Raw genomic sequence first — 26842 nt, 5'->3', positions numbered from 1 at the left:
GAGCCTCAGAGGGAAACCCTAGGATGCGACTTGAACCTGGGTACAATTAATGTGACCTCCTTTTCAAACATGTTCAATGCATAAAGCTAACAGGTGAAATGGGTAGTATAGTTGTTACCAAGGCATTGGAATGCAGAAAATTAATGTTGTATGGCTACCAAGATATTGCGGCAGTAACGATATCTAAAGGAGATATTTTTAGTCATGAGGACCTAAAGATCTAAACACAGACATGGAACATATTACTGCTACACAAAATTCACTTATGTTGAACATATGATAATTATACTAAGTAGCAGGATTAGGAGGTTCAGTTAATTAAGCCAAAGGCCCCAATGATTAAACTCTCACATATAAGCACACCTAATATACACTAAAAAGTATGGGTTGTTTGAGTCACTATGATTGTTGACATTGAAAAAGAGTGAAGTTGCATTCAACGCATATTTTGTTGATGATAGGTCAGAGCAACTACCCAAATAAGAGGAGTGATCTTCTCATAGTAGTAGAGGATGAGCCTCAAATTTGAAGGATGATGATTGGGAACCTCGAAAGACTTGACAAAACTGCTTGCCCTGATAACACGATATGGAATGAGAAAGCATATTCTGACCTTGGTGAAGGAAGCTGGGTTTTTCAAGCTTCACACCTAGGGTTGAAGCCAACAAGAAACCTCACTTTCTGTACCTGCTCAACGGGTTATGTCAATGGAAGGATCAATTTTAAGCAATGATCCAGGTGGATATTGGTGGCCACCTGCCAAGTCCACCTGGACCCCCACAATTGTTTCTCTCAGCATTTTCAATTTCCTTAATTGTAGCAAAACTTACTATTTTTAGCAGTTTTTCGGGTCCTAAACTTCCGGAACCGTTTTGAGGCCCTAAACAACGTTTTTTGGGAAATCTGGGGCAACATGGGTCCATGGACCGATGTTGCCTCCCAAAGTGGCAGTGCTCGGATAGATCTTTCTAACGAGCTATTGTACGCGTCAAACGGAGATCGTATGCCAAAGTTACGACCCTGGGAAGTTGGTGTACCAATTTACCCAAACGGGGCCCACAGTTTGGCGTTTCATCTTCTAGGGTTAGGTTTTGGAATGTTAAGGGTTTTTCATTGTTTATCAACAATAAATAGGCCTTCGAGCCTCATTGTAACACAGTTCAAAGGCATGTAGCCACCACATCTCTTCTCAGAGATAAGCTACCATCGCCCTAGCAGGTTTATTTCCGTTTCTGGTTGTAAGCATATTTCAGTATTTTCCATTAATGAAATGAAGTATTATTTCCGCTGCATCTTTGTGTATATGGTTATCTCTGTAATTTGTTGCGTTCCTGTTTAAATCCGGATCAGTGGTATCAGAGCGGTCTGCTTTTTCTCTATTTTTCTTTGCATGTCCCCAACAAGGTCGGGATATAAGGACTTAGGGCTTGAACTGGTCTAACCTTTGCAAGACCAGCCTCGCAAATCCCGACGGCCTCCCATGGCGGATGAGAAGAAAGACGAGGGGGCAGGAGATCCCATGAAAATCTTGCTCGAAGAAACCCTCGAGCAACAACGGAACGCGATGATGGACAGCTTTACCCAGATCCTTCAGCGGCTACTCAGAAGCGACGCATCGGCTTCCAGCAGCTACTCTGGAAACGCCACGCCCTTTAAGGTACAAGTTAATTTTGAAATACCCATATTCGAGGGTCAGATAGACGCAAATGCCATAGATAAATGGTTAAATCCGCTAGAGGGTTATTTTTCTGTTCATGAATTTTCGAGTCAGGAAAAGATTATTTTCGCTCTTCTCAAAGCAGCCCCCCACGTCAAGGACTGGTGGGAAACCTATTGCGAGCAGAAGGATGAAAGTTCTGGCTCACTATTTTCAACTGCACCCACCTGGAATTCATTTCGGGATGCCATCAAGGAGCAGTACTACCCTGTCGGAAGCTATGAGGATGAATACATAAAGTGGACCACGCTGCGGCAGGGAAGGGACCAAGACATGCCGAAGTTCACCAATCTTTTCCATACCCTTCACACAAAGTTGGGTATCAAGGATTCGGAGCATCATTTGATACTCAAATACCATGGCTGCCTGCACAAGTACATCCAGGAAGAAATACAATTCCTGAACATCTCCTCGCTCGGCGCAGCATACTGATATGCCGTCAAGGTCGAGCAGAAGTTTAAACAAAAGAAGCGAGAATTTGGAGCTGTGAATCCAAAGCAGGGGAAAGGTGCCCCTAAACCACAGAACAAAGGACAAAGCCAAGGTGGGACAGCCCAAGACAACCCGCCGAAGCTGCAAGCAAAGAACAGCGCCATGAAGCCGAAAAAGGACACGGGAAAATGGTGTGAGTTCCATAAGAGCTCCACTCACAACACAAGTGAGTGTCAGGCCAAGCAGTCACTGGTGGCTAAGCTAAAGGTTTCAGAATCAGATGCATGTTCCGACTTTGAGTCAGAATTCGATAAGGGGAATGACAAAGGGAAGCAGATCATTGATGTGGATCCCAACGCCACTGTTGCTACTGCCAAGATCCAGAAAAATAAACTCGAAGATCCAGAGGAGGTGGAGCGTCTCTTCCACTCCTAGATGCAGGTATAGGGGTCCCCGATACAGTTCATTATTGATAGCAAGAGTCAAAAGAACCTCATTTCAGCAGAGGTCGTGAAGCGGTTGGGCTTACCGACCACAACACATCCACAACCATACACCATTGGGTGGCTTCACCAAGGACGAGATCTTCGCGTGAGCCAGCAGTGTCGCCTTCCATACAACATCAAGCCCTTCACGGATGAGGTATTGTGTGACATTGCTCCCCTTGAAGGTTGTGATGTATTATTAGGAGAACCATACTTGTGGAAGCGACATGTTGTGTATGAATCAAGGCCCCGTGATGTTATTATTACATTGGGAAATAAGTTGTACAGGATACCAGAGGTAGCACCTCCTACCGCCATCTCTTTGATTACTGCAAAACAATGCAGTAAGATCATTTCCAAAACCAGGAAATTTGTTTTCCTGATGATACGCCCTCAAGGAAAGAAGATGAGGGTGGCCGCGGCCTCCAGACGGGGTCCCTCTGCACGACAACTACAGATGGACAAGGTTGTGGAGGAGTACGAGGACATCTTCACCTCCCCTGCAGGGGTTCCTCTGCACTGTCAGGTCAAGCACTCCATCGATCTGACCCCAGGTGCGCCGCTACCCAATGGACCAATTTATCGGCGCTACATTCTGGAGAATAATGAAATCAAGAGGCAGATTTAGGAGCTCCTGCAGAAAGGTAACATCCGTCCGAGTTCATCGCCTTGTGGGAGCCCGATCGTGTTGGTACAGAAGAAGGATGGGACGTGGAGACTCTGTATTGACTATCGGGCGCTGGACAAGATCACTATCTGTAATAGGTACCCGATCCCGCGGATTGATGACCTCCTGGATCAACTAAAGGGGGCGAAATATTTCAGCAAGATCGATCTGAAGTCAGGATATCACCAGGTACCAATCGAACCCTCTGATGTGTGGAAAACTGCCTTCGAATCCAAGGAGGGCCTTTTCGAATGGTTGGTTATGCCTTTCGGATTGACGAATGCTCCTGCAACCTTCATGAGGCTAATGGATGACATCTTGCGGCCATTCACCAACTCCTTTGTAGTAGTATACTTGGATGACATTCTGATCTTCAGCCAGAGTTGGAAAGAGCACCTCCACCACATCCGACAGGTTCTCCAAACACTGCGGCATCACAAGCTATGTGCCAATTTGGAGAGATGCACTTTTGGCATGACCCAGGTTTAGTATCTGGGATACATCATTGATGAACAGGGGGTGCATGTCGATCCAGCCAAGATCCAAATCATTCAGGATTGGCCATCTCCAACCACTCTAACATAGCTCCGCAGCTTTCTAGGTCTTGCCAACTTCTACCGCAGGTTCGTGTTGGGGTTTTCTCATATTACTTGGCCCTTGAGTCAAGTCACCAAGGGAGGGGCGAAAGCAAAATTCTTTTGGTCTGAATCTCAACAGAAGGCATTCATGGAGTTGAAGGATTGCCTCTGCACGACACCAGTGTTCGCGTTACCAGATTTACAACAACCATTTGAGGTCGAGACAGATGCCTCTGACTATGCTGTTGGGGTAGTCCTTACTCAACATGGACATCCAGTGGCATATCACAGTGAAACGCTTTCAGACACAGTTCGAAAGTACCTGACTTATGATAAACATATGTATTCCATTGTACAGGCCTGCCGAAAATGGAAGCATTACATTTTGGGGAAGGAAACGATCATCCACACAGACCACCGACCCCTGCAGTTCATACAGACCCAAGGGAAATTGCAGAATGATCGCCATCAGAAGTGGTCTACATACCTGCAACAGTTCCACTTGAATATCAAGTATAAGAAGGGCAGCACCAATAATGTTGCGGATTGCCTCAGTCGACCACCGATCATGGCGTTAACCACCGTGCTCAACTCTTGTGGGCACGAGACTTCTGATTGGCCACTTCTCTACAAAAGCGACCCAGAATTTGGCCACACATACCAGACACTCTTGGAGGGTCGGCATGTTCCAGATTTTCACCTCCAGGATACCCTATTATGCCACCTGGGTCACCTTTGTGTTCCTTCAAGCGAGCGTGCCAAGATGATTTGGGAAGCACACTACAGTCGAGCTGTTGGGCATTTCGGGGTCGAGAAAATAGTGGCAGTACTGCAAAATTATTTCTATTGGCCAAATCTTCGACAGGATGTTGGGAAGTACATCAGATCATGTACTGCCTATGCCATTGCCAAACCGACCATCAAGAAGCACGACCTCTATACCCCATTGCCTACCCCTAGTCGACCTTGGGAATCCATCTCCATGGATTACATGTCAGGCCTTCCTTCCACTAAGCATGGAAATGACTGTGTTTTTGTGGTCCTCGACAGGGTATCGAAGATGGCCATTATGGCTGCCTGCAAGAAGAATATCACAGCAGAAGCCACTGCTAAACTCTTCTTTGAATGAGTGTGGGTGCACTTTGGGATCCCATAGTCTATCATCTCAGATCGGGACAGTCGGTTTCTCAGCACATTTTGGTCCAGTCTCTGGTCAATGCTGGACACCAAACTCACGAAGTCCACAGCCTTCCATCCCCAAACTGATGGCCAGACAGAGGTTGTCAATAGGATGATTGTGCACATTTTGCGCATGTATAACTCGAAGCATCCATGCACATGGGACGAGTGCCTCCCCTATGTTCAGCACAGGTACAACCGAGCTCTTCACAGCTCCACTGGCCATAGCCCTTTTCAGGTGGGTTTGGGATTCCAGCCACTATGCCCCATTGATGTGGCCATGCCACTTGCAGCTACTCACATAAATTAATCTCATGTCCAGTCCAAAACAGATAAGGCCACTAGCTTCATTGAGCACATCCAACATATTCGCCAGCAGGTCCATGACATTCTGGAGAAATCAAATGCCAAGTACAAGCAGCGACATGATCAACATCGGGTGCCACACAAGTTTCAGGTGGGCGACAAAGTCTGGTTGCATTTGCAAAAGGAACGCCTTACTGGAGCCTATCGGAAACTGAGACCACTCTGATATGGTCCTTACACCATTACTAAGGCTATGGGAGACAATGCATTTGAGCTCAGCATTCCCCCATTCCTTGGCCTGCACCCAGTGTTCAATGTGGACCACCTTCGGCCATACTTTCCACCATTGCTAGACACATCTGACATTGCAGAACAGCTCACACCCACAGAATTAAATCCAGATTGCATGGAACAAGCTGCAACTGATCGGATCATGGACACACAGATCAAGAACACTCGCCAACAGAATATCCAACTGTATCGAGTTGTCAAAGCATGCTAACTCCTTCAGCAGGGCAAGTGGCTCACCAGGGAGCAAGTTCAGCAAAAGTTTCCTCATCTCATGGAGGAACTCAATGCAATGGGGACCATTGCCTACTAAGGGGGGAGGAATGATCCAGGTGGATATTGGTGGCCACCTACCAAGTCCACCTGGACCCCCACCATTGTTTCTCTCAGCATTTTCAGTTTCCTTAATTGTAGCACAACTTACTATTTTTAGCAGTTTTTCGGGTCCTGAACTTCCGGAGCCGTTTTGAGGCCCTAAACGACGTTTTTTGGGAAATCTGGCGCAACATGGGTCCATGGAACAATGTTGCCTCCCAAAGTGGCAGTGCTCGGGTAGATCTTTCTAACGAGCTATTGTACACGTCAAATGGAGATCGTATGCCAAAGTTACGACCCTGGGAAGTTGGTGTACCAATTTACCCAAACGGGGCCCACAGTTTGGCGTTTCATCTTCTAGGGTTAGGTTTTGGAATGTTAAGGGTTTTTCATTGTTTCTCAACAATAAATAGGCCTTCGAGCCTCATTGTAACACAGTTCAAAGGCATGTAGCCACCACATCTCTTCTCAGAGATAAGCTACCATTGCCCTAGCGGGTTTATTTCCATTTCTGGTTGTAAGCATATTTCAGTATTTTCCATTAATGAAATGAAGTATTATTTCCGCTGCATCTTTGTGTATATGGTTATCTCTGTAATTTGTTGCGTTCCTGTTTAAATCTGAATCAAGCAAACACTCAACAACTAAACACTGCAACGAAGGCACTAAGGAAGACCTCTATATCATGTCACAAGTTTTCGAATGGGAAGTGATTAAAGAAGTTATTGTGTCCTTGGATCTACAAAGTAGTGGAGATACATTCAACATTCACTCCATAGTGGGCCCATTGAAAAAATATTGATTAAAGAGGCACAAGAAGACCCCATAATATCCACCCTCACTGATAGCGTTGTGTCACAAAAAGGACTATAAAGGGGTCCAAATTAATGTTTTTTCTAACAGTCAATTCATTATGTTTTAAGGTATTTATTCATCGGTAAACGTGTGTGATCCACATCATTTCCTTGGAGGTGAAAGTAGGGGAGAAAGGATGGATGTATGTGGAGAAATTAAGGTTTTGAAGATATGAAAAGAAGATTCACTCAAGCTCCTAAAATCTTATTCCAATGTCAGAAACACAACATCGGAAGATGGATGAGAGCAAGCCCATAGATGGAAATATATCTGAGGAAGTCTAAGGGGGCCCTCCAAGGCTACATACAATGATAATAGTCTAGCACAACAATTGACCACAGAGGGGTCTAAATTAATTATTTATTTTAATTAGATGGTTGTATTTCCATTATCGTTTTGATTGAAATTACATCTAACCAATGTTATTTACATGTAGGTAGAAAGAAGGGAAGAAAATGTTCGTCTACATGATTAGATTAGAATTTCTCATGGAGATTGCATAACTAGGGTTCCCTTTCAGCAAGCTAGAGGCTCCCTTCCAAGTTTCAAGAACCTTTCAATAAAATCGAAGGTGCATCACCATAATATTGATGAATGCAAGTGAAGCATAGTGGAAAGAGAACAGGTCAATTCCAGGACCAAGCATCCACATCATTGAGACAAATGGAAAACAAGAATTCTAGGGTTTCCAATAACCCTTTACATCATTCCCTCTCTATCCTTCATCACGATGCAAATATCGTCGACCACTATGTCAGCCACTATGCTAGGACTAATGTGGGCATGTAACAATTATTTTGAATCAAGTAATCTCAAAAGTCATGAGGGTAGTCGAAAGGGCATGAGGGAAGGCCAAGGGTCACTCTAGGTGAACAGTCACCTCATCTCTATAAATGTTCCCTCAAGCCTCATTATCTACCAAATTGGCACTTGAATTGAAGCTAAGACTAGAGATAGTTGGTTTATGCTTGAGAGCTAGAGCCACTCAGCTCTTGGCAGCTAGTAGTGTGGATTTTCAATGGGGCTTGGGTTTTTGCATTGGGAAATGGTATGAGAAGCCCAAGTTCCACTATTAGGCTTTAAACAATTACATGATATGTATTTGAAGTTGCAGCGACACTAATAAGATTTTCCTTATCTTTGGCACTGACTCCCATGCTTACTCATGGTGGTTGTATTAGCTGTCTAATACTTCACTATATTTGTGTGTGGACTTTCATATACACAATATGTTATGGATTGGTACATAGTGGTTGCATGTATGTTTTTCTTTCAAATCAGTATTTACTTGTTCCTTTCCATGTCGGTGACCTATTGTGAACTACTTTGAAATTAATTTTTGGCATGTTCCTATTTATTGTATGTCTGATTGGGTTTTTAGCTCACTAATCCCTCTCATGGCATATCTCTTCTTATCGTTGTTGAGACTTGTTTTACCTCTTTTGTAACATGTCAATCTTTGGTTGATTTTGTTTCACTGCCTGAGCATTTCATTTTTTTCCTAATCTGACACCATCTCATTTGATAACCAAGAGTGGAAACATTCATAGTGGCAGTTGGGCCCACATACTGGATGGGGCTCCTATCCCAAATGGTGTGAGGTCTAATTGGGACTTCACACCAGGGAGAAACCCTTAGTCGTTGGCAGTACATTTCGTCCAATCAATAGTACCATATGCATCATCAAAATAATCATCCATAAATGTGATAAACAACATCAAAAAAACAATGTGGCTCCAACAATATATAAGTATCATCTATGATTCCATTATAAGTAACCCATGACCGCAACATAGCATGATGCATCATTTAAACACTTCAGCGACCTAAGCATAATCACATACCAAGGAGTTCTAAGAAAACATAATGCCAACATTGCATTATTAGAAGCATAGAAAATACTCCTCGTGAACCTGCACCAATTGTTCACTGTTAGATCTAATCATAGCATTTCACATATTAGTAAGAATCATCAAGGCAGCAGCATCAACTAGTCATCCACCAAGTCATGAAAAGCTTATACACACCAAAATCACTTTCAGATAGCATCAACATATTGTAACCTTCAACCATCAAAACAAAAAATCCAATTCATAATTTACTGAACCATATCATACCCTTTTCCTGAGTCTTTCACATGGTTCCTTCATCAAATCAAAATATACGTGACTGTGCAGTTTAGAAATCGTGTATACACGTGAGTTGTCTTCATAAGATTTCCATACAGAAAGTGAAATACTACAATTTCACACTTTTAGATGCCCCTAAGTCTGTTCTGTCTGTACCTATTTTAATGTGACTACACCAGAGTCACTATTATTGAAATAAGTAGCATGAAAATAAAAATAAAAAACATGGGAGTCATTATCAAGACAACACATGATTTACTCCCCCTGAGATTACATGTCACTAATCCCAATGACCTAATAATTATCTTTTGTTTTCATAAGGTCAAGTACCTCTCACCACATCTACAGTCAATGTTACAAATATTCATTTAAGAATAAGAGATTTCCATAGGCACCATATTCTTTTACTCTAAGTCTGATCCTTTCTCATATCTATGACAATTCTAATCTTCAAACGCATGTAATTTGTCTCGATTCCTATATCCTCTTATTATGGCTTTTCCAGTTACTTAATTCATAACCTTACACCTCGTTGATGTAAACAAAATTATATTTCCTTTATCTACCATTTTTCCCACAATTAGGATATTCTTCTGTAGTCATTGAACTAACAAAGCATCAGTTGCTACTCTAGTATTATTAATTGTGGCTTTAACTTGTCCATAACTTTTGCTAAAACATCAGTTCCAAAATTAACATTACCACGATGGTTTTTCCTCAGTAACTCCACTTTACTCTTATCTCTAGTCATGTGATGAGAACATCCACTATCTATGTACCATTCATTTGCACCTTCAAATGAGCAGAGAGCAAGACCACACCTTATATGTTCTTATTTTTCTTGGTTATTGGTGGATCCACCTTTTTCATATTTTCTAATATTAATGTTCTTATCTGGTTATTTACCATGTTGTCTATGATGATTCATAGACTTGTTCCCACATTCCTTTTCTACATGCCCAAAATTGTTAGAAGCATAATATCTTATATGTTTCAAATCCCTTCTATTGCAATAAATGGCTTTTGCAACCAAACATGTTGCAATAAAAAAAATATCCTTTAATGTACTTGGAAGTTGATGATCTTTCCATAACATGCTTATTAGCTTGAAACATTATACTTCTGGAACTGGCTACAACATGTCCAAAATTATGATATACAGAACGTTCAACGTTATTGATCAGAGGAGAAAAATGATTAACACTTATATTATTAGGAGTAAATTATTTCCTTTGAATAATTTATTTCCTTGGTTGTTGATGAGGTGTACTTCTTATCTTCTTGCTAAGAATTTCAAAATTTTCATTAGAATTCCTTGCCTCAACTTGTGAGCTAGATTCTCCTTTAACAGTTTCATGAAAACCATGATGAGATTTGATTCCAGGAGACCTTTGACTACTAAGAATATTCTCCAAAATCTTAGAAGTATCTTGAAATCATAAATGTCTATCCTTTTCTTCTAATTTACATTTTAGGATATTTAACTCAACTTGATAATTCTTTTCCTGCTTCTTCATAATTTGTTCAATCTTTCTTCCTTCCTCCATTTGTTGATTTAATTTGAGAATCTCTCATTTCATCCCATTTTCTTGTTCTTCAAATGCTTGAAGAGTCTCATATCATTTTTTTGACTTTTAAAGATCATATTTGAGAGAAATGATTTATGATTCAAGTCATTCATAGTAATTGGTTCTTTATTTAAGTTCCTTAGTTGTTGTATCCTTTTCATTCACTTCATTTCTTAATGATGTTAGTTCATCCTACAGCTTTTGACATTGATCTTCCTTCTCCTTATACTTCTTCATTATTTTGTTTTATTCTTGCAACTAAGTCTTTAACCTGGTAATCGTTTCCTCGTATGTATATTCCCTTCCATCAAATAGATTTTGTTGATCTCTAATTTTATCTATGAGCCTTTTGACCTCTACTTTTAGAGCCATTATATTTGTTTTACTTTTTCCCATAAGTGCATACTTAGTGGTTTCACTATCAACAACACTATCTTTGTTGCACAGACAAGAAAATGGATCACATATTGAACAAAAATCCATACATGATAATTCTATTCCTTGATCATCGTCATTATCGATTAATACAAAGAGAGGTGATTCTGAATTTGAATATTTGCTTCCATCCAATAGATAATCCTCACTGTCACTATTTCTTTGAGATGTCTTAATATTTTGAGTTGCCTTCTTCTTTTGCTTCTTACCCATTGTCCTAACGGATCTCCTTCAAGTGATCAATCTTATGTCGAAGTACTTGCTTTGATACCAATTGTTGGGACAAATACTAGGTGGGGGGGGGGGGGGGGTGTGAATTGGTATTTTTAAATGGAGTTGTCTTTAGTGCCACTTTCTAAAATTTCCAGTGCCCGAATCCGGGAAAAATTTGAGGTGAAATCTTGATTTGTGTTATTTAAACTCGTTTTTTAACTGGATATTTTGATTCAACACACTAAAAAACCCCTAGGACACTTTGATTATGTGAATTACCCATCAAGATTGTGAGTTCAATAAAATTTTTCCGGATTTTAGAGAAATTTGACCAGAAAAACCCACCAAAAAAGCTTCCAAAAAGTCACACTAAAGACAACTCCTTTTTAAATCATTAAATTTTCATTTCATATTTTGATTTATGTATGAAACTTTCTAAATGGAACTCGTGTGTGCACGTGACTATTCTTAAGACAACCAGTGTATATCCAGTAAACTTATGTTTTAGTAAATTCCTCATCTATTTATCTTGATTCAGTGTCTCAGTACTTTATTAAGCATTAGATAAACAGTAACCACGTGGAGTAATAAAAAAATAAACAATCACACATAAGAAATATACATGAACACTAGGACTTAAGGTGTAAATCCAATGTAGGAAAAAGCAATTTGTTTTGTCATCTCTATCTTCTTTTAAACATAAAGAAAATACTTTACAATATCATGCTAGTGCATAATCATACCAATACGTAATCACCCACTCGTATAAGGCTACAACCTTCGCTTGTTCTCTAGCTCCTACTAGAAGGGAGGTTCAACCCCTTGGATCTTATACTGGCGTACACTCATAACAGTACATAGGCTAGAGCGTGTAGAAGGCTACAACCTTCACTAATTCTCTAGTTGCTACCAGAAGGGACAACCAACCACCTTATCTAATTAACCAGCTACTACTACAAGGAAACTCCAACTTCCTCAACTATGAGGATCACGTTTCATAAATTTTTATATTGGATCCACCTACTACAACACAACATAACATCTAGACCATGTTTCATCAAATTTTCCAACTGGACCAACTACCAACATTTAAGTCCAATATAAATAATCAAATTGTAACTTCTCACTGTCGCTGAATCAACCAATCACTGAAACCAATTCAACTAAAACTCGACCAAAATCTAAACCAAGCAACTGGAACAGTTAGATCATTGTAACCATAATACGAAACAACTTATAGTACATCACAGAAACTAGATTATGTTACTCCAAACCCTGATCAGCCATCTATCAAAATATATATGTTGCCTTTCAGTAGAAAACCCACATGCATATGTGCCTTTCATGAATCATACCCATGTACAGATCTTAAACCTCTAAAAATTGACACTAAAGTACTTCCATTCTAAGACAAACACTCAATCATACTCAGATGTAATGCATCATTCTAAATAAATCATAGAACTTTCCCTGATCTCATATCACAATGAGCAAGTAGCTTCAACATTATTTAATCAGTCAATCCATAACCAAAACATCATTGTTTAAGCATAGATCATTAAGAAGACTTCATTGATAGAAAATAGAAACACCTCAAGACTCATTGAAATGATCAAAGATCCTTTTCATAAAAACCCTACATTTTGTAGTTTCTTTCTTCAAAGCATATCAACGTGTGTACGTGCTTTTTAGAAACCAAATTCCCAAGGTACGTGACTTACCAGAAACACATATGCGTGTGTACGCACCTTGGAAGTTATAAAACATGCGTACCTATCTACAAATTCATAGTCAAATATTTTTTTGCAAGGCAAAACTTCAGACATACCCAGATCTCAGCATACATAGAAAAATCACACGTTAAGACACCAACAAAACAAATCAAATCATCCCATAATTATGATTGTCATATCAGATCTATTGGATCTGATCCATCATCAAAATCTCAGGTGAATACTTAGTTTAGATCAAGAAAACCATCAATAACACATTACATGCATATTTTCTACGGGTCTAACTATTCATAATATTTCCATCACTTGCTCACTTTACACACATTTTACCACTTTGACCTTCATCACCTTATATAGCTTAGCCTTTTTCAATACAACAGGTCAAAACCATACTCCAGCTGGCGCTTTTCTTAGATAGCATCAAAAAATCCATTGTTGGGTTCAATACCATAGGGAAATACCATGGTAAGGACCCTCAGTATTTAGAATACCATGGTGTGGAAAATATATGTGCCTTTTCTTCTTCATACTCGCGTGTGTATGTGTCTTTACTTAACATAACACGCGTATACTTATTAAACTTTCAGCTTTATCATACATCTACCTTTGAACTGCTATACCTTTGCCAAAACACTTTGTCACATTTGTAAAACACTTTGTCACATCTTGTTTACATCTTCAACAAGTAGGTTTCCATCAAGAGACAACTCTTCAAGTATGTTGTCATTTATCAGGTAGGTTGCCATCAAGGACAACACATAATTCATAACTCCAACACATACTTATTCAATCTACTTTTGGGATAACCCAGATTGTAGATATTTTTATGTGAGAAATTATTTGGTTGTGTGGCATAATGTAATGGTGATAGCTCAAAGAGATCCCAAATTCACTTCCAAATTTTGGATAAAATTGATTGGAGTAATTGCCCACAAATTAATTTTAGTACTTCCTATCACCCCCAAATAGATGGGTAAATAGAAAGGACAAACTAGATTGCGGAGGATATGCTAAGGATATATGTAATGGATAGACCTGCTAAGTGGTAGGATTTCGTATATTTAGCAGAATTTTCTTATAACAATAGTTACCAAGCTTCTATAAAAATGATACCTTTTGAAGGATTATATGGAAGGAAATGCCATGCTCCCCTAAGCTACAGACATCAACAAGATAGATAGGTATTAGGACCAGACGTGTTGCAAGAAATTGAATAGGTGGTGAAGAAAGTGAGGAAAATTTTGATGGTCGCTAAGATTGACCGAAAAGTTATGCAAATTAGATGAGAACACACAAAGAATCTAAAATAGGAGAACATGTAAATGTAAAACTCAAACCAAGAAAGAGGAATTTGAGATTAGGGACTTATGCTAAATTACCATGCAAGCCTTGTGGTCCATTTGAAATCTTATGTATAGTTGGGCTGGTAGCTTAATAGCTAGAATTTCCAAGCAATATCAAAGTACACAATCCTTTTCATGTCTCCTTACTACAAACACATATTCATGATGATTATCATGTAATTGATTGGAATATGGTATAGGTGTAACCAAAAAGATATTTCTAGCAAGAGCAAGTTCAGATCTTAGATCAGAGAGAAACCATGCTCTATAATTGATCCATTTCCCAGGTTAAAGTGCAATGGAAGCACTTTACATAGAGGAGGTTATTTGCGAGATGGGAGACAAAATGCAAGAAGCATTTCCATCATTGTTCCAAGAGGAGAAAATAATTAAATGAAATTATATTAACATGATGGGAGAGAAAGATTATGTTAATCACTTAGTTGGACAGAAATATTAAGTGGGGTGGAATAAGTCATAGAAGGAGAGAAATATGTGCTTGAAAGAAAAGAAAAAAGAATATTTTTCAAAAAAACCAAAACAAAAAGGCCTAGGAAAATGTTGGAAGACTGTAAAGCAAGATGCTACTAAAAATATGTTGTGAAGAAATCTACAAAATGAACCACCTAAGAATCAAATATTTTAATGATTCTATAGAGCAAGAATATCTTATCTTGGGGGGAACTGACAGAGGTTGTTCATGGTTGGTGGAACATGCTCAGTTCTTGAATATTCCCCAAGCAATATGGTGAGTAGTGAATTTTTGAACTAGTTTTAATGTTTAAATTTTTTATTGTTATTTATTTTGTCGTATGTATGTATCGATAGAAGTAAATGATCCTTATTTTTAATTGTAATTAACAAGTTAAGAGTTTTTTGAAGATCTATTTACTTCGTTAAGTCCCATTGTTCTCTGGTGACTGAATACGTGTATATGTGTGTAAAAATAGGGAGTGTATCTATTATTGTGGATGGTGAAAATAAATAATTGATTCAGAGAAAATAGGAAGTTTTTTATTGTATCAAAATTACATGTGGGTTGTGTGTTATTTTGTAATGTTATTCTTTATTAATAAACCTATATGCATTCATGAAAGAGTACTAAATTGTAAAACAAGTTATAGTGATAAAGCAGGGAATGGAAGCAAAATAATAAACATAATTGTTGTTATTATTATCCTAGTGGACATAGTCTAAGGACAATAAAGATTTATTTGATTATGTTTGTGTATTAAAATACCTACATAACTTTAAATTAAAAGAAGGTGTAATGTTTATGTTTCTTTTAATTTAAATCTGAGATATCTCTTGATTATAAGTCTAAGTAAAAAGGTAAATGAGCGAAAGAGAAATTATGTATAAATAGATTAATTATAACCTAACTATGTAAAGGAATTTAAAATATTTAGTGTGACTACTTGGTCTGACTGATTTAAACCAGAGTAGATCACTAATTCCTTGGAGATTATTAGGCCCAAAATATTTTTCCTTCTATCAAATCGACTGACTCTTTGAAAAAAAAAGGAAGGTAGAGTAAAATATAAAATAAATCTTATAATTCTTGACTGTAATGGAAAAGAACCAAGATATATTCCATAAATAATTAATACAATTCTGATTAAAAATATCGATATTTAATAGATCTACAATGTTCTGCTTGGGAGGAATATGGTGAGAAATTGGTATAGTATTTCCTTAAGTGAATAAGTAACATAGTCCTTGTCAATTTCGATTGGACAAGAATGATGCGAATGAACTATAATAAAAGATAAATAAACTCACCAAGGGATAGATACAAAATTTAACTTCAGTTCATTTAAGTGCCTAAAATCATAAAGCTAAGATATGTGTGGAAAAATAATTTATGTAGGCTTCGGAAAAACAAAGGGCCAAATCATTTTTCATTGGTTCTATAGAAATTCAATGAAGAATCACCTCATGGTGAGACAAGTTCCCAATTTATATAAAAACTAGAAGGGAGATTATATTACATTTTAAAATTTTCATCAAGTAGAGAAATCGTCCTTGATTTTGACTAGACTAGACATATTCTATCCCAACCATAAATGCAATTGTTATCATTTTTAAGAACATATATAAGGTTAGACAACCATATAAATTAAAAGGAATAGAACATATAGGACTAGAGATGCACCGAAAATATACTACCACACAACAAATACAAAAGAAAGAGTGGCATTATAAAATGTGTTGGCTTTATGGGCCCTGACCCAGGTTCAGCACTAGTCAGCCAAACAAATTCCTACACTACTGGCCCTTTCAGCATCAACTCATGGAGCGTGGGCCGAAGTCTCACCCGAAGTAGTATGGGGAGATGCTGCAACCAAGCGTTTGCACCGTGAGATGATCGTGATGTCGGTTTGTACCCCTTGCCCCCAGTCTCACGCAGGTCACTAAGCCTTAGGACTATATAAGTGTACCCTTTATTCCACCCTTCAGTACCTCCACGAAGGTGTATGATTGACCTTCATGTAACCCTAACCCATGTTTTAGGTACTTTTGCGCAGCTATGACAATATATTGTATAGGTTCCCAAGTTGTCCCAAGTGTTTTACTTATCTTACCAATCAATCATTGTTAGTATCACATAAATTGATATTTTTACTTGCATTCAATTAACAGATATAATCACATACATTTGTGCATCAAATAAACATTTTAAAATAAACCCAAACATAATATAATCAGTTGCATTAACAGAGATTAAATATACAACAATTGCCGAATATTTTCTCTTTATTGATATCTTTCTAGTTTAGTACAGACTCTATCCACCCTGCACACACAGCTGCAGCGGTCCGTGCACTCAGCTACAAACTTCCACCCTAAGCCTCTACGCACTCAGCTACAAGGCCTCTACCTACACTAAGACCCGAAACACTTATACTTATCTACCAAACTTCTAATGCTTAACTTTCTTTTGCCTAAAGCTTACTTACTTAGCTCCTTTTTATACAATCTCATGGCCTACAGACCATGTGTAGATCTCTACAGCCAACTTGACACTTTTACAAAATAAGGGTGGACAACCCTTTATGACTCTTTACACCTTCACACTCCGCGACCACAAAATGCGAAGACTTTACAGCTTTATTACAAAAGTGTTCCAAAACATGGGCTTTTAGCCTCAAAACTACACTTGGGGGAACTCGTCTCCAATAGGCCCTCATCACAAACATGGTCACTCACCCTCAAGTCACTATGCTGGCATGGAGATCTTAGTGCGAAGACCTCCCAATTCGACCTGTATGATGACAACCTCGGTAGTGCACTATGTGGCTGCCTACTTCACTTCTTCAACCTACTGCTCTGTCACTAGTCCTGAACTGTTACCCTGAAGCTTCTGCTGAGTTGCTTGTAGACTAGTAAGATTTCCTTCAATGGAGGTCGTGACTGAATAAGTTTCATCCAACTAAGGGTTCAAGCATGCCTTCAACACTCCCTCTTTGTATTGCACTGCATCTACCTGTTCCTTCAAAGTTTTGACCTCTTGCAGCTTCACCAGTCTCTGTGTGAGAGCGACGGTTCGCGTTGTTCCTTTTACCTCTTCATAGCACTACTGCAGTTCTCGCACCTCTGTCTCTAGCGGCTGTACATTATTATCCTCCTGCAGACTGCTCAGGATCTTGAACGACTATTCCAATACTCATGTGCAGTCTGCTACTACATTGTCTACTGCCGCTATAGCCTCTATGACAGCGATTGCGCATTTCTCCTTTACTTATGGTGGAGTTGAAGGCTGAGCCTTCAACTGCAAATCTGCAATCTGTAGGTTCATCTCTAGCTAAACCTTATCCAACTTTGTGTGAGCATCGCGCACCCCTGTAGCAAGCTTGTAAATGCGCACCTCTACTGGTTCTCCCTCAGGAATGGCCAACTCCAAGACCATTCGACATGCTTCCTCCAGGACCTGAACTATGTGCTTGTTTTGGTTGGTTATCTTAGTCAGGGTGGCAATGGCAGAGTCTCATTGTAAGGTGAGCTGCACATTATTGATCTATTGTTCACTGGTCACCTGCATGGCACACTATTCACGGGCCCTCAGCTACGCGATCACTCCATCCTACAGTAGGTGGAGCACCTCATGAGGAAGCGCTACAAAATTCAACCCTACTCCCTTGAGGGTACTGATAGTGGGCCTATCAACTTAGTTTTCTATGGTTAGTGCTCCATCTAGTAGCACTATCACTCGGGAGTCCCGTGCATGCAACATCCCGGTGACCTTTGAAGTACCGATGGTGAGGCTAGTTGACACTACGCCAGCCTGTGATGCGCAGATATGAAACTCATGCAGACGCATTTGGATGGCCCCCAATAATTGCTACTGTAGCTACTCTAACTACTACATTACCTCTACGGTGACATCCTGTACCATGTCTCCAATGTCACTCAAATCTCCCTCTATTAGGGTGATTGGGTCCAGCAAGGTATTACTGGCCTTCGATTTCCTTCGTGACCCAACCATTTCCTGTCCCCTTGGACACTTGATGTTGTATGACGCCATCTGTGGGTCCACTCCATGCTGTTTTTCTTGCTCGTTCATTTCTTCCTCTGTTTCAGGTGAAGGTAACCTTGCACCTTTCTCAGAGCCGCACTCTACTCCGTCTATCTACTTTTCTGCCTATTGTGTGGCATCGCGGTCTACCTGAGCCTTGTTAGAGGCCTCTTTCTTCCTCTTCTTAGTTAGCTATGCTATCTTAAGCTTGGCCTCCTTCGTTTTGTGCTGTGCAATGGAATTTCTTGATCCCACCGCCAAGTCTGAGGTAGTGCACCATTCTACCAGCCAGCGATCAAGAACTGCATCAATCACATCGTCAGTCTCCAAGTAAGGCAATTCATGCCACTTCTCCTCAGGTTCCTTTGGTGCCCTGATCGAGATGCGTTGAAAGTCTGGCTTGAACTCCACGTACTCCTATATTTTGTCAAACACAATAGGCAATAATTGTAGCTCACGATTGATAGCCATTCGTATATTCATTTCCATCAAGATCTAGAAGATCATTCTATCCTTGATGCACTGAGCATCCTTGGCTTCCCACGGTGAAGCGCACTTCGCTAGTTCTGGCAGGTCCAGCATGACCAAGGGGAATTGATTGTCTTTAGGTCGCTCCTAGGCTACCGACACAATGGACAGCAAGAGCCACGCATAGTGGAAGGTCTTGCTGAGCTCCTATGCCTCGCAATAGTTCACAAGGAACTCACCATAGAGATAGTGTGCCCAATTAAACTAGACTCCTTCAGCACATTGGGCTGCTAGAGCGACGACAAGTGTCAGTGCTTCATCTGTGCAACACTTCCTCATAACTTTCCTGCCAAAATCTATGTGGCCAGCTTGACCATAGGATCATAGATACTCGAGATGGATTAGCCTCCCGACTTCTTCACGAGCTTGAATTTCTTCTTCATGGCCTCTGTGAGGACCTGCTCACCACCTTTTGTGCCAAACATCATGGAAAAATTTTCCCATGTATAGGGTAGTCGTGTGATCCTATGGATCAACCTATCGGTGACGAATTGTGTCCTCCAGTAACAGACACCCATTGTGCATGAAGCATAGCAGCTGATTGATGACCAATACAATAATGGGTGTGCGATTGTAGTGTGGAACCCATAGCATGTTGAGCAGACCTGCCTTCTCTACACCCCTGAGCCACTTTTTCTGTTCCAATGCAGTCGTCCGGTGGTTGTGTGAACAAGGTGATGCATTAGTTGTTATGTCTCCAAGTGCAGGAACTTCTCCATGTCAACTATGTCCCAATCTTCCAGTTTCAATAGCATAACCTACCCCATGTGGTCATTCAAGGACAATCTCATCCAGTAGTAGAGGTATGTGTCAGGTGACCTTGCTTTTGTTGATGTCCTTTGGCACATTCGACTTACCCTTGCGCGAAGGGATGTATTCGGGCAACTTAGTGATAGGGTCAAAACCCTAAACTTCAATTTCCTCTACTTCCACCCCCAAATCCTCATCATCCATTGGGATTTCCTAAATGTCTTCCTCCTCCGGCTCCAAGTTATTAGTTGTTGGGTCCTAAAAGGTGTCTTTTAAAACTCCTAATTTCCTCACATTAATTATCAACCTGGGCAGGTCCTTTTATTCCAAGAGTGTACACAATATGTGAAAGCTTTGAATTCAAAGAGTAATGCTTTTAAATTGAAATATAAAACTTCGATACAAGAGTAAATGGATGCATTATAAAGCTCAAACTACAATTGTTAACAGAAATATTGCATCTAACCATTAAAACTTAATCCTCAATTGAAATCGTAATCAAATCTCAAACAAGCAATTCAATTGACAATAGCATCAACCGAGAGCATAGTAGCATTAACTAATCTCTTCTAACTGATTCTATCTAAATCGCACTCAATCTCAATTAAGCAATTCAAATGTAAATGATATCAACCAAGAGTTCATTAACATTAACCAATCTCTTTCAACTGATTCTATAATAACCATACTCTAATCATAATCAACAAGATTCAATGCCTTAACTCCTTTTTATACAATCTCATGGCCTACAGACCATGTGTAGATCTCTACAGCCAACTTGACACTTTTACAAAATAAGGGTGGACAACCCTTTATGACTCTTTACACCTTCACACTCCGCGACCACAAAATGTGAAGACTTTACAGCTTTATTACAAAAGTGTTCCAAAACATGGGCTTTTAGCCTCAAAACTACACTTGGGGGAACTCGTCTCCAACAGGCCCTCATCACAAACATGGTCACTCACCCTCAAGTCACTATGCTGGCATGGAGATCTTAGTGCGAAGACCTCCCAATTCGACCTGTATGACGACAACCTCGGTAGTGCACTATGTGGCTGCCTACTTCACTTCTTCAACCTACTGCTCTGTCACTAGTCCTGAACTGTTACCCTGAAGCTTCTGCTGAGTTGCTTGTAGACTAGTAAGATTTCCTTCAATGGAGGTCGTGACTGAATAAGTTTCATCCAACTAAGGGTTCAAGCATGCCTTCAACACTCCCTCTTTGTATTGCACTGCATCTACCTGTTCCTTCAAAGTTTTGACCTCCTGCAGCTTCACCAGTCTCTGTGTGAGAGCGACGGTTCGCGTTGTTCCTTTTACCTCTTCATAGCACTACTGTAGTTCTCGCACCTCTGTCTCTAGCGGCTGTACATTATTATCCTCCTACAGACTGCTCAGGATCTTGAACGACTATTCCAATACTCATGTGCAGTCTGCTACTGCATTGTCTACTGCCGCTATAGCCTCTATGACAGCGGTTGCGCATTTCTCCTTTACTTATGGTGGAGTTGAAGGCTGAGCCTTCAACTGCAAATCTGCAATCTGTAGGTTCATCTCTAGCTAAACCTTATCCAACTTTGTGTGAGCATTGCGCACCCCTGTAGCAAGCTTGTAAATGCGCACCTCTACTGGTTCTCCCTCAGGAATGGCCAACTCCAAGACCATTCGACATGCTTCCTCCAGGACCTGAACTATGTGCTTGTTTTGGTTGGTTATCTTAGTCAGGGTGGCAATGGCAGAGTCTCATTGTAAGGTGAGCTGCACATTATTGATCTATTGTTCACTAGTCACCTGCATGGCACACTATTCATGGGCCCTCAGCTACGCGATCACTCCATCCTACAGTAGGTGGAGCACCTCATGAGGAAGCGCTACAAAATTCAACCCTACTCCCTTGAGGGTACTGATAGTGGGCCTATCAACTTAGTTTTCTATGGTTAGTGCTCCATCTAGTAGCACTATCACTCGGGAGTCCCGTGCATGCAACATCCCGGTGACCTTTGAAGTACCGATGGTGAGGCTAGTTGACACTACGCCAGCCTGTGATGCGCAGATATGAAACTCATGCAGACGCATTTGGATGGCCCCCAATAATTGCTACTGTAGCTACTCTAACTACTACATTACCTCTACGGTGACATCCTGTACCATGTCTCCAATGTCACTCAAATCTCCCTCTATTAGGGTGATTGGGTCCAGCAAGGTATTACTGGCCTTCGATTTCCTTCGTGACCCAACCATTTCCTGTCCCCTTGGACGCTTGATGTTGTATGACGCCATCTGTGGGTCCACTCCATGCTGTTTTGCTTGCTCATTCATTTCTTCCTCTGTTTCAGGTGAAGATAACCTTGCACCTTTCTCAGAGCCGCACTCTACTCCGTCTATCTACTTTTCTGCCTATTGTGTGGCATCGCGGTCTACCTGAGCCTTGTTAGAGGCCTCTTTCTTCCTCTTCTTAGTTAGCTATGCTATCTTAAGCTTGGCCTCCTTCGTTTTTTGCTGTGCAATGGAATTTCTTGATCCCACCGCCAAGTCTGAGGTAGTGCACCATTCTACCAGCCAGCGATCAAGAACTGCATCAATCACATCGTCAGTCTCCAAGTAAGGCAATTCATGCCACTTCTCCTCAGGTTCCTTTGGTGCCCTGATCGAGATGCGTTGAAAGTCTGGCTTGAACTCCACGTACTCCTATATTTTGTCAAACACAATAGGCAATAATTGTAGCTCACGATTGATAGCCATTCGTATATTCATTTCCATCAAGATCTAGAAGATCATTCTATCCTTGATGCACTGAGCATCCTTGGCTTCCCACGGTGAAGCGCACTTCGCTAGTTCTGGTAGGTCCAGCATGACCAAGGGGAATTGATTGTCTTCAGGTCGCTCCTAGGCTACCGACACAATGGACAGCAAGAGCCACGCATAGTGGAAGGTCTTGCTGAGCTCCTATGCCTCGCAATAGTTCACAAGGAACTCACCATAGAGATAGTGTGCCCAATTAAACTAGACTCCTTCAGCACATTGGGCTGCTAGAGCGACGACAAGTGTCGGTGCTTCATCTGTGCAACACTTCCTCATAACTTTCCTGCCAAAATCTATGTGGCCAGCTTGACCATAGGATCACAGATACTCGAGATGGATTAGCCTCCCGACTTCTTCACGAGCTTGAATTTCTTCTTCATGGCCTCTGTGAGGGCCTGCTCACCACCTTTTGTGCCAAACATCATGGAAAAATTTTCCCATGTATAGGGTAGTCGTGTGATCCTATGGATCAACCTATCGGTGACGAATTGTGTCCTCCAGTAACAGACACCCATTGTGCATGAAGCATAGCAGCTGATTGATGACCAATACAATAATGGGTGTGCGATTGTAGTGTGGAACCCATAGCATGTTGAGCAGACCTGCCTTCTCTACACCCCTGAGCCACTTTTTCGGTTCCAATGCAGTCATCCGGTGGTTGTGTGAACAAGGCGATGCATTAGTTGTTATGTCTCCAAGTGCAGGAACTTCTCCATGTCAACTATGTCCCAATCTTCCAGTTTCAATATCATAACCTACCCCATGCGGTCATTCAAGGACAATCTCATCCAGTAGTAGAGGTATGTGTCAGGTGACCTTGCTTTTGTTGATGTCCTTTGGCACATTCGACTTACCCTTGCACGAAGGGATGTATTCGGGCAACTTAGTGATAGGGTCAAAACCCTAAACTTCAATTTCCTCTACTTCCACCCCCAAATCCTCATCATCCATTGGGATTTCCTAAATGTCTTCCTCCTCCGGCTCCAAGTTATTAGTTGTTGGGTGCTAAAAGGTGTCTTTTAAAACTCCTAATTTCCTCACATTAATTATCAACCTGGGCAGGTCCTTTTATTCCAAGAGTGTACACAATATGTGAAAGCTTTGAATTCAAAGAGTAATGCTTTTAAATTGAAATATAAAACTTCGATACAAGAGTAAATGGATGCATTATAAAGCTCAAACTACAATTGTTAACAGAAATATTGCATCTAACCATTAAAACTTAATCCTCAATTGAAATCGTAATCAAATCTCAAACAAGCAATTCAATTGACAATAGCATCAACCGAGAGCATAGTAGCATTAACTAATCTCTTCTAACTGATTCTATCTAAATCGCACTCAATCTCAATTAAGCAATTCAAATGTAAATGATATCAACCAAGAGTTCATTAACATTAACCAATCTCTTTCAGCTGATTCTATAATAACCATACTCTAATCATAATCAACAAGATTCAATGCCTTAACTGATAATCAATTTAATCTACAGTAAGCATAAATGGAATCAAATGACAAAGCTGCGAAAGGAAATTAAACTAACTTCAATATAGGAAATCGAAAAATAGCAAACGAGATAAACTCAGAGAGAATGGAAAAACATCAAACCAATCAAACTTGCATGAATTAGAAGGATATAACACAAAGGATAGCAGTTTGATCCACCAGAGGTCGGGCCCTTAGCCACTAGCGAACACTTCTGAGCTACTTCAGACAATATGAATGAACAGCAACGTAAATTATGTATTAACCATTGAAAAAAATCCTCATTACAATACGATCATGTTCCTCAAAAGAACGAGTCTATAAATTAAAATTACAATTTCAAATAAACAAAGATCGATCCCTTTTCCTCTTACAGTTTTCACTTTTATAGTCAAAAAGGGTAAAAGATAAATGTGATCCCTTAAGGTCAAGAGCTCATGAGGGATTCACAACTGAATGCTATCTTCTGACATTCTTGTTATTTAGCATTGATCCTCCAGATTTGACCTCTGGCCTGACCGCAACCGACGGGCCTCATTCCTCCTTTGTTGGTTTATGTTGTTCTGTTTCTAGGGAACACCAACCGTTCCTTTCATCGTTTTTCTACATGAAAAGGAATAAGAGTTAGTTACAGTGGCTAAATCTTAATTGAGAGTAGTTCATTCATTTCTTATCATAATCCATCAATATGTTAATGTATCAATTTATGAAAGGGATAAGAAAAGAGGAACAAGGCAATGTAATTGAGAGTAAATACATACCCATTGCATAACTCAACATACTCCCCTTCTTACCCTATTTCATGTCCTCATGAAAAGTAAATAGTTCTTATGCAATGCAGTTAAAGAGTAGGCTGGAGAGAAGGCTTCAAGAATTGGTCTAAAGCCATGATCTTGAGCCAAGAGCATGAAGGCGGGCCTTTCCTTCCCTTCAAGAAACTCGTAGTCAGCCCGATACCCTTCAAGAGGATACCAAATAATGGGACTCTGAAACCAACATTCCAATAAATGAGGTACTTCTCTCAAAATATAATTTCTGTAGGTGATCATCCGGGCCACAGCAGCTTTAAAATTCCTATAATTAAATGGTTCCCTTTCTTTCACACTATTAGTGGAGATTGTCCATCTGAGCTTAGATGCAGTCAGAGATCTTTCTTGAATGGAGAGGAAATATGATATTCCTTTCTACACAATCTCCTTATGTATGGGCCCTAAAGTTTTAATCACCCCCTCTCGTTTCATCAGATTTTTATGGTTGGCAAACATTTGTAAAGGGTGTTTAGGTTCACTCCTCACCCAAAGATCCAATCCATGTTCTTGTCTTTGAAATGCATTATAAGCTTTAAACCATTTGAGTTGGTTAACTACAAACGAGATAAAAGCTTGGAATTGAACGTCTCCAACAAAAGGATTAGGGTTCTTTTCCACCTCGTTTTCTAATATGAAATTGTACAGATAGAACTCACAAAGAAGCCTCTAGACCTTTGCGGCATGTTGCTTGTAGTAATTTATAAAATCTTCAATTGTCCCTAATTCAATTGGTTTACCAACTCTTACAGATTTGATTTTCAATAACAGGTACCGTTCCAATAAGAACAAGGCATAGCTGCTGGTAGGAGACCTACATGTTAGGACATCTAAATACAGTAAGCAGATGGTGTTTGTCTGACTCATGACACTATTTAGCTTGAATTTCACCTTCTCCAGCTTTTCTTCCACCTTTCTACACCTGCCAAGGGTCTCATTCTTATAGTTAGTTCCCTAAGCTATTTCTGCGGCTCTTGATATCTCTGCAGGGAAATTGTCTCTTGTTCATATTGTTCTAAAGCGAGCCGAGCTTGTGCCAATTCCTCTTGAAGATTTACTAAAATAGGGTCATGGTGCATCAGAACGTCTTTGACTTGTATATCTGTCTGAGTGCCTATGCTACAAGAGGGGATATCCTCTGTCTGAGTGTCTATGCCATAAGAGGGGATATCCTTTATCCGTATTTCTTTATTGTGGGAGGTCCAATCCTCCATCTGAACAGTTGTTGAGTGATAAAAATGTGTCTTTTAACCCCTATTTACCCTACATTAATTATCAATCCAAGCACGATTTTTTATCCCAAGAGTGTACTTAGTCTGAGGCAGTCACTTGTTCAAGAGTAATGTTTGCAGTATAGTCCTCATAAAAGTAAATGAATGCTAGAAACAAAATCTAATTATAATGGCAAGAAACTTAAATTTTATGTAACTAAATCATTCACTCAGGAAACTACAACAATTATCAGTGAAGGATGTAATAATGATAACTCTTTTCTCTGTAAACTAATGCAAATGACAATCAATCACAGATAGGATCTCCAATCTGAGAACTTAGACAACAATAGTCAATGTTCCTTACAGTTGTAGATCTTTCTGTGCACACCAAAGAAAATACTGGAAATAACAATTCAATTAATAGAAAAGGAACAACAACTGAATCTATTGAAAAAGGTGAACAACAAAGCTTAATCTATAGAACTGAATTGAGCA

The sequence above is a fragment of the Pinus tabuliformis genome, chromosome 3_2 (genome assembly GCF_031772625.1).
Source record: "Pinus tabuliformis cultivar Carrire ecotype Pingquan chromosome 3_2, CPIR1, whole genome shotgun sequence".
Classification (NCBI taxonomy): domain Eukaryota; kingdom Viridiplantae; phylum Streptophyta; class Pinopsida; order Pinales; family Pinaceae; genus Pinus; species Pinus tabuliformis.
This window is presented reverse-complemented; position numbering follows the sequence as displayed.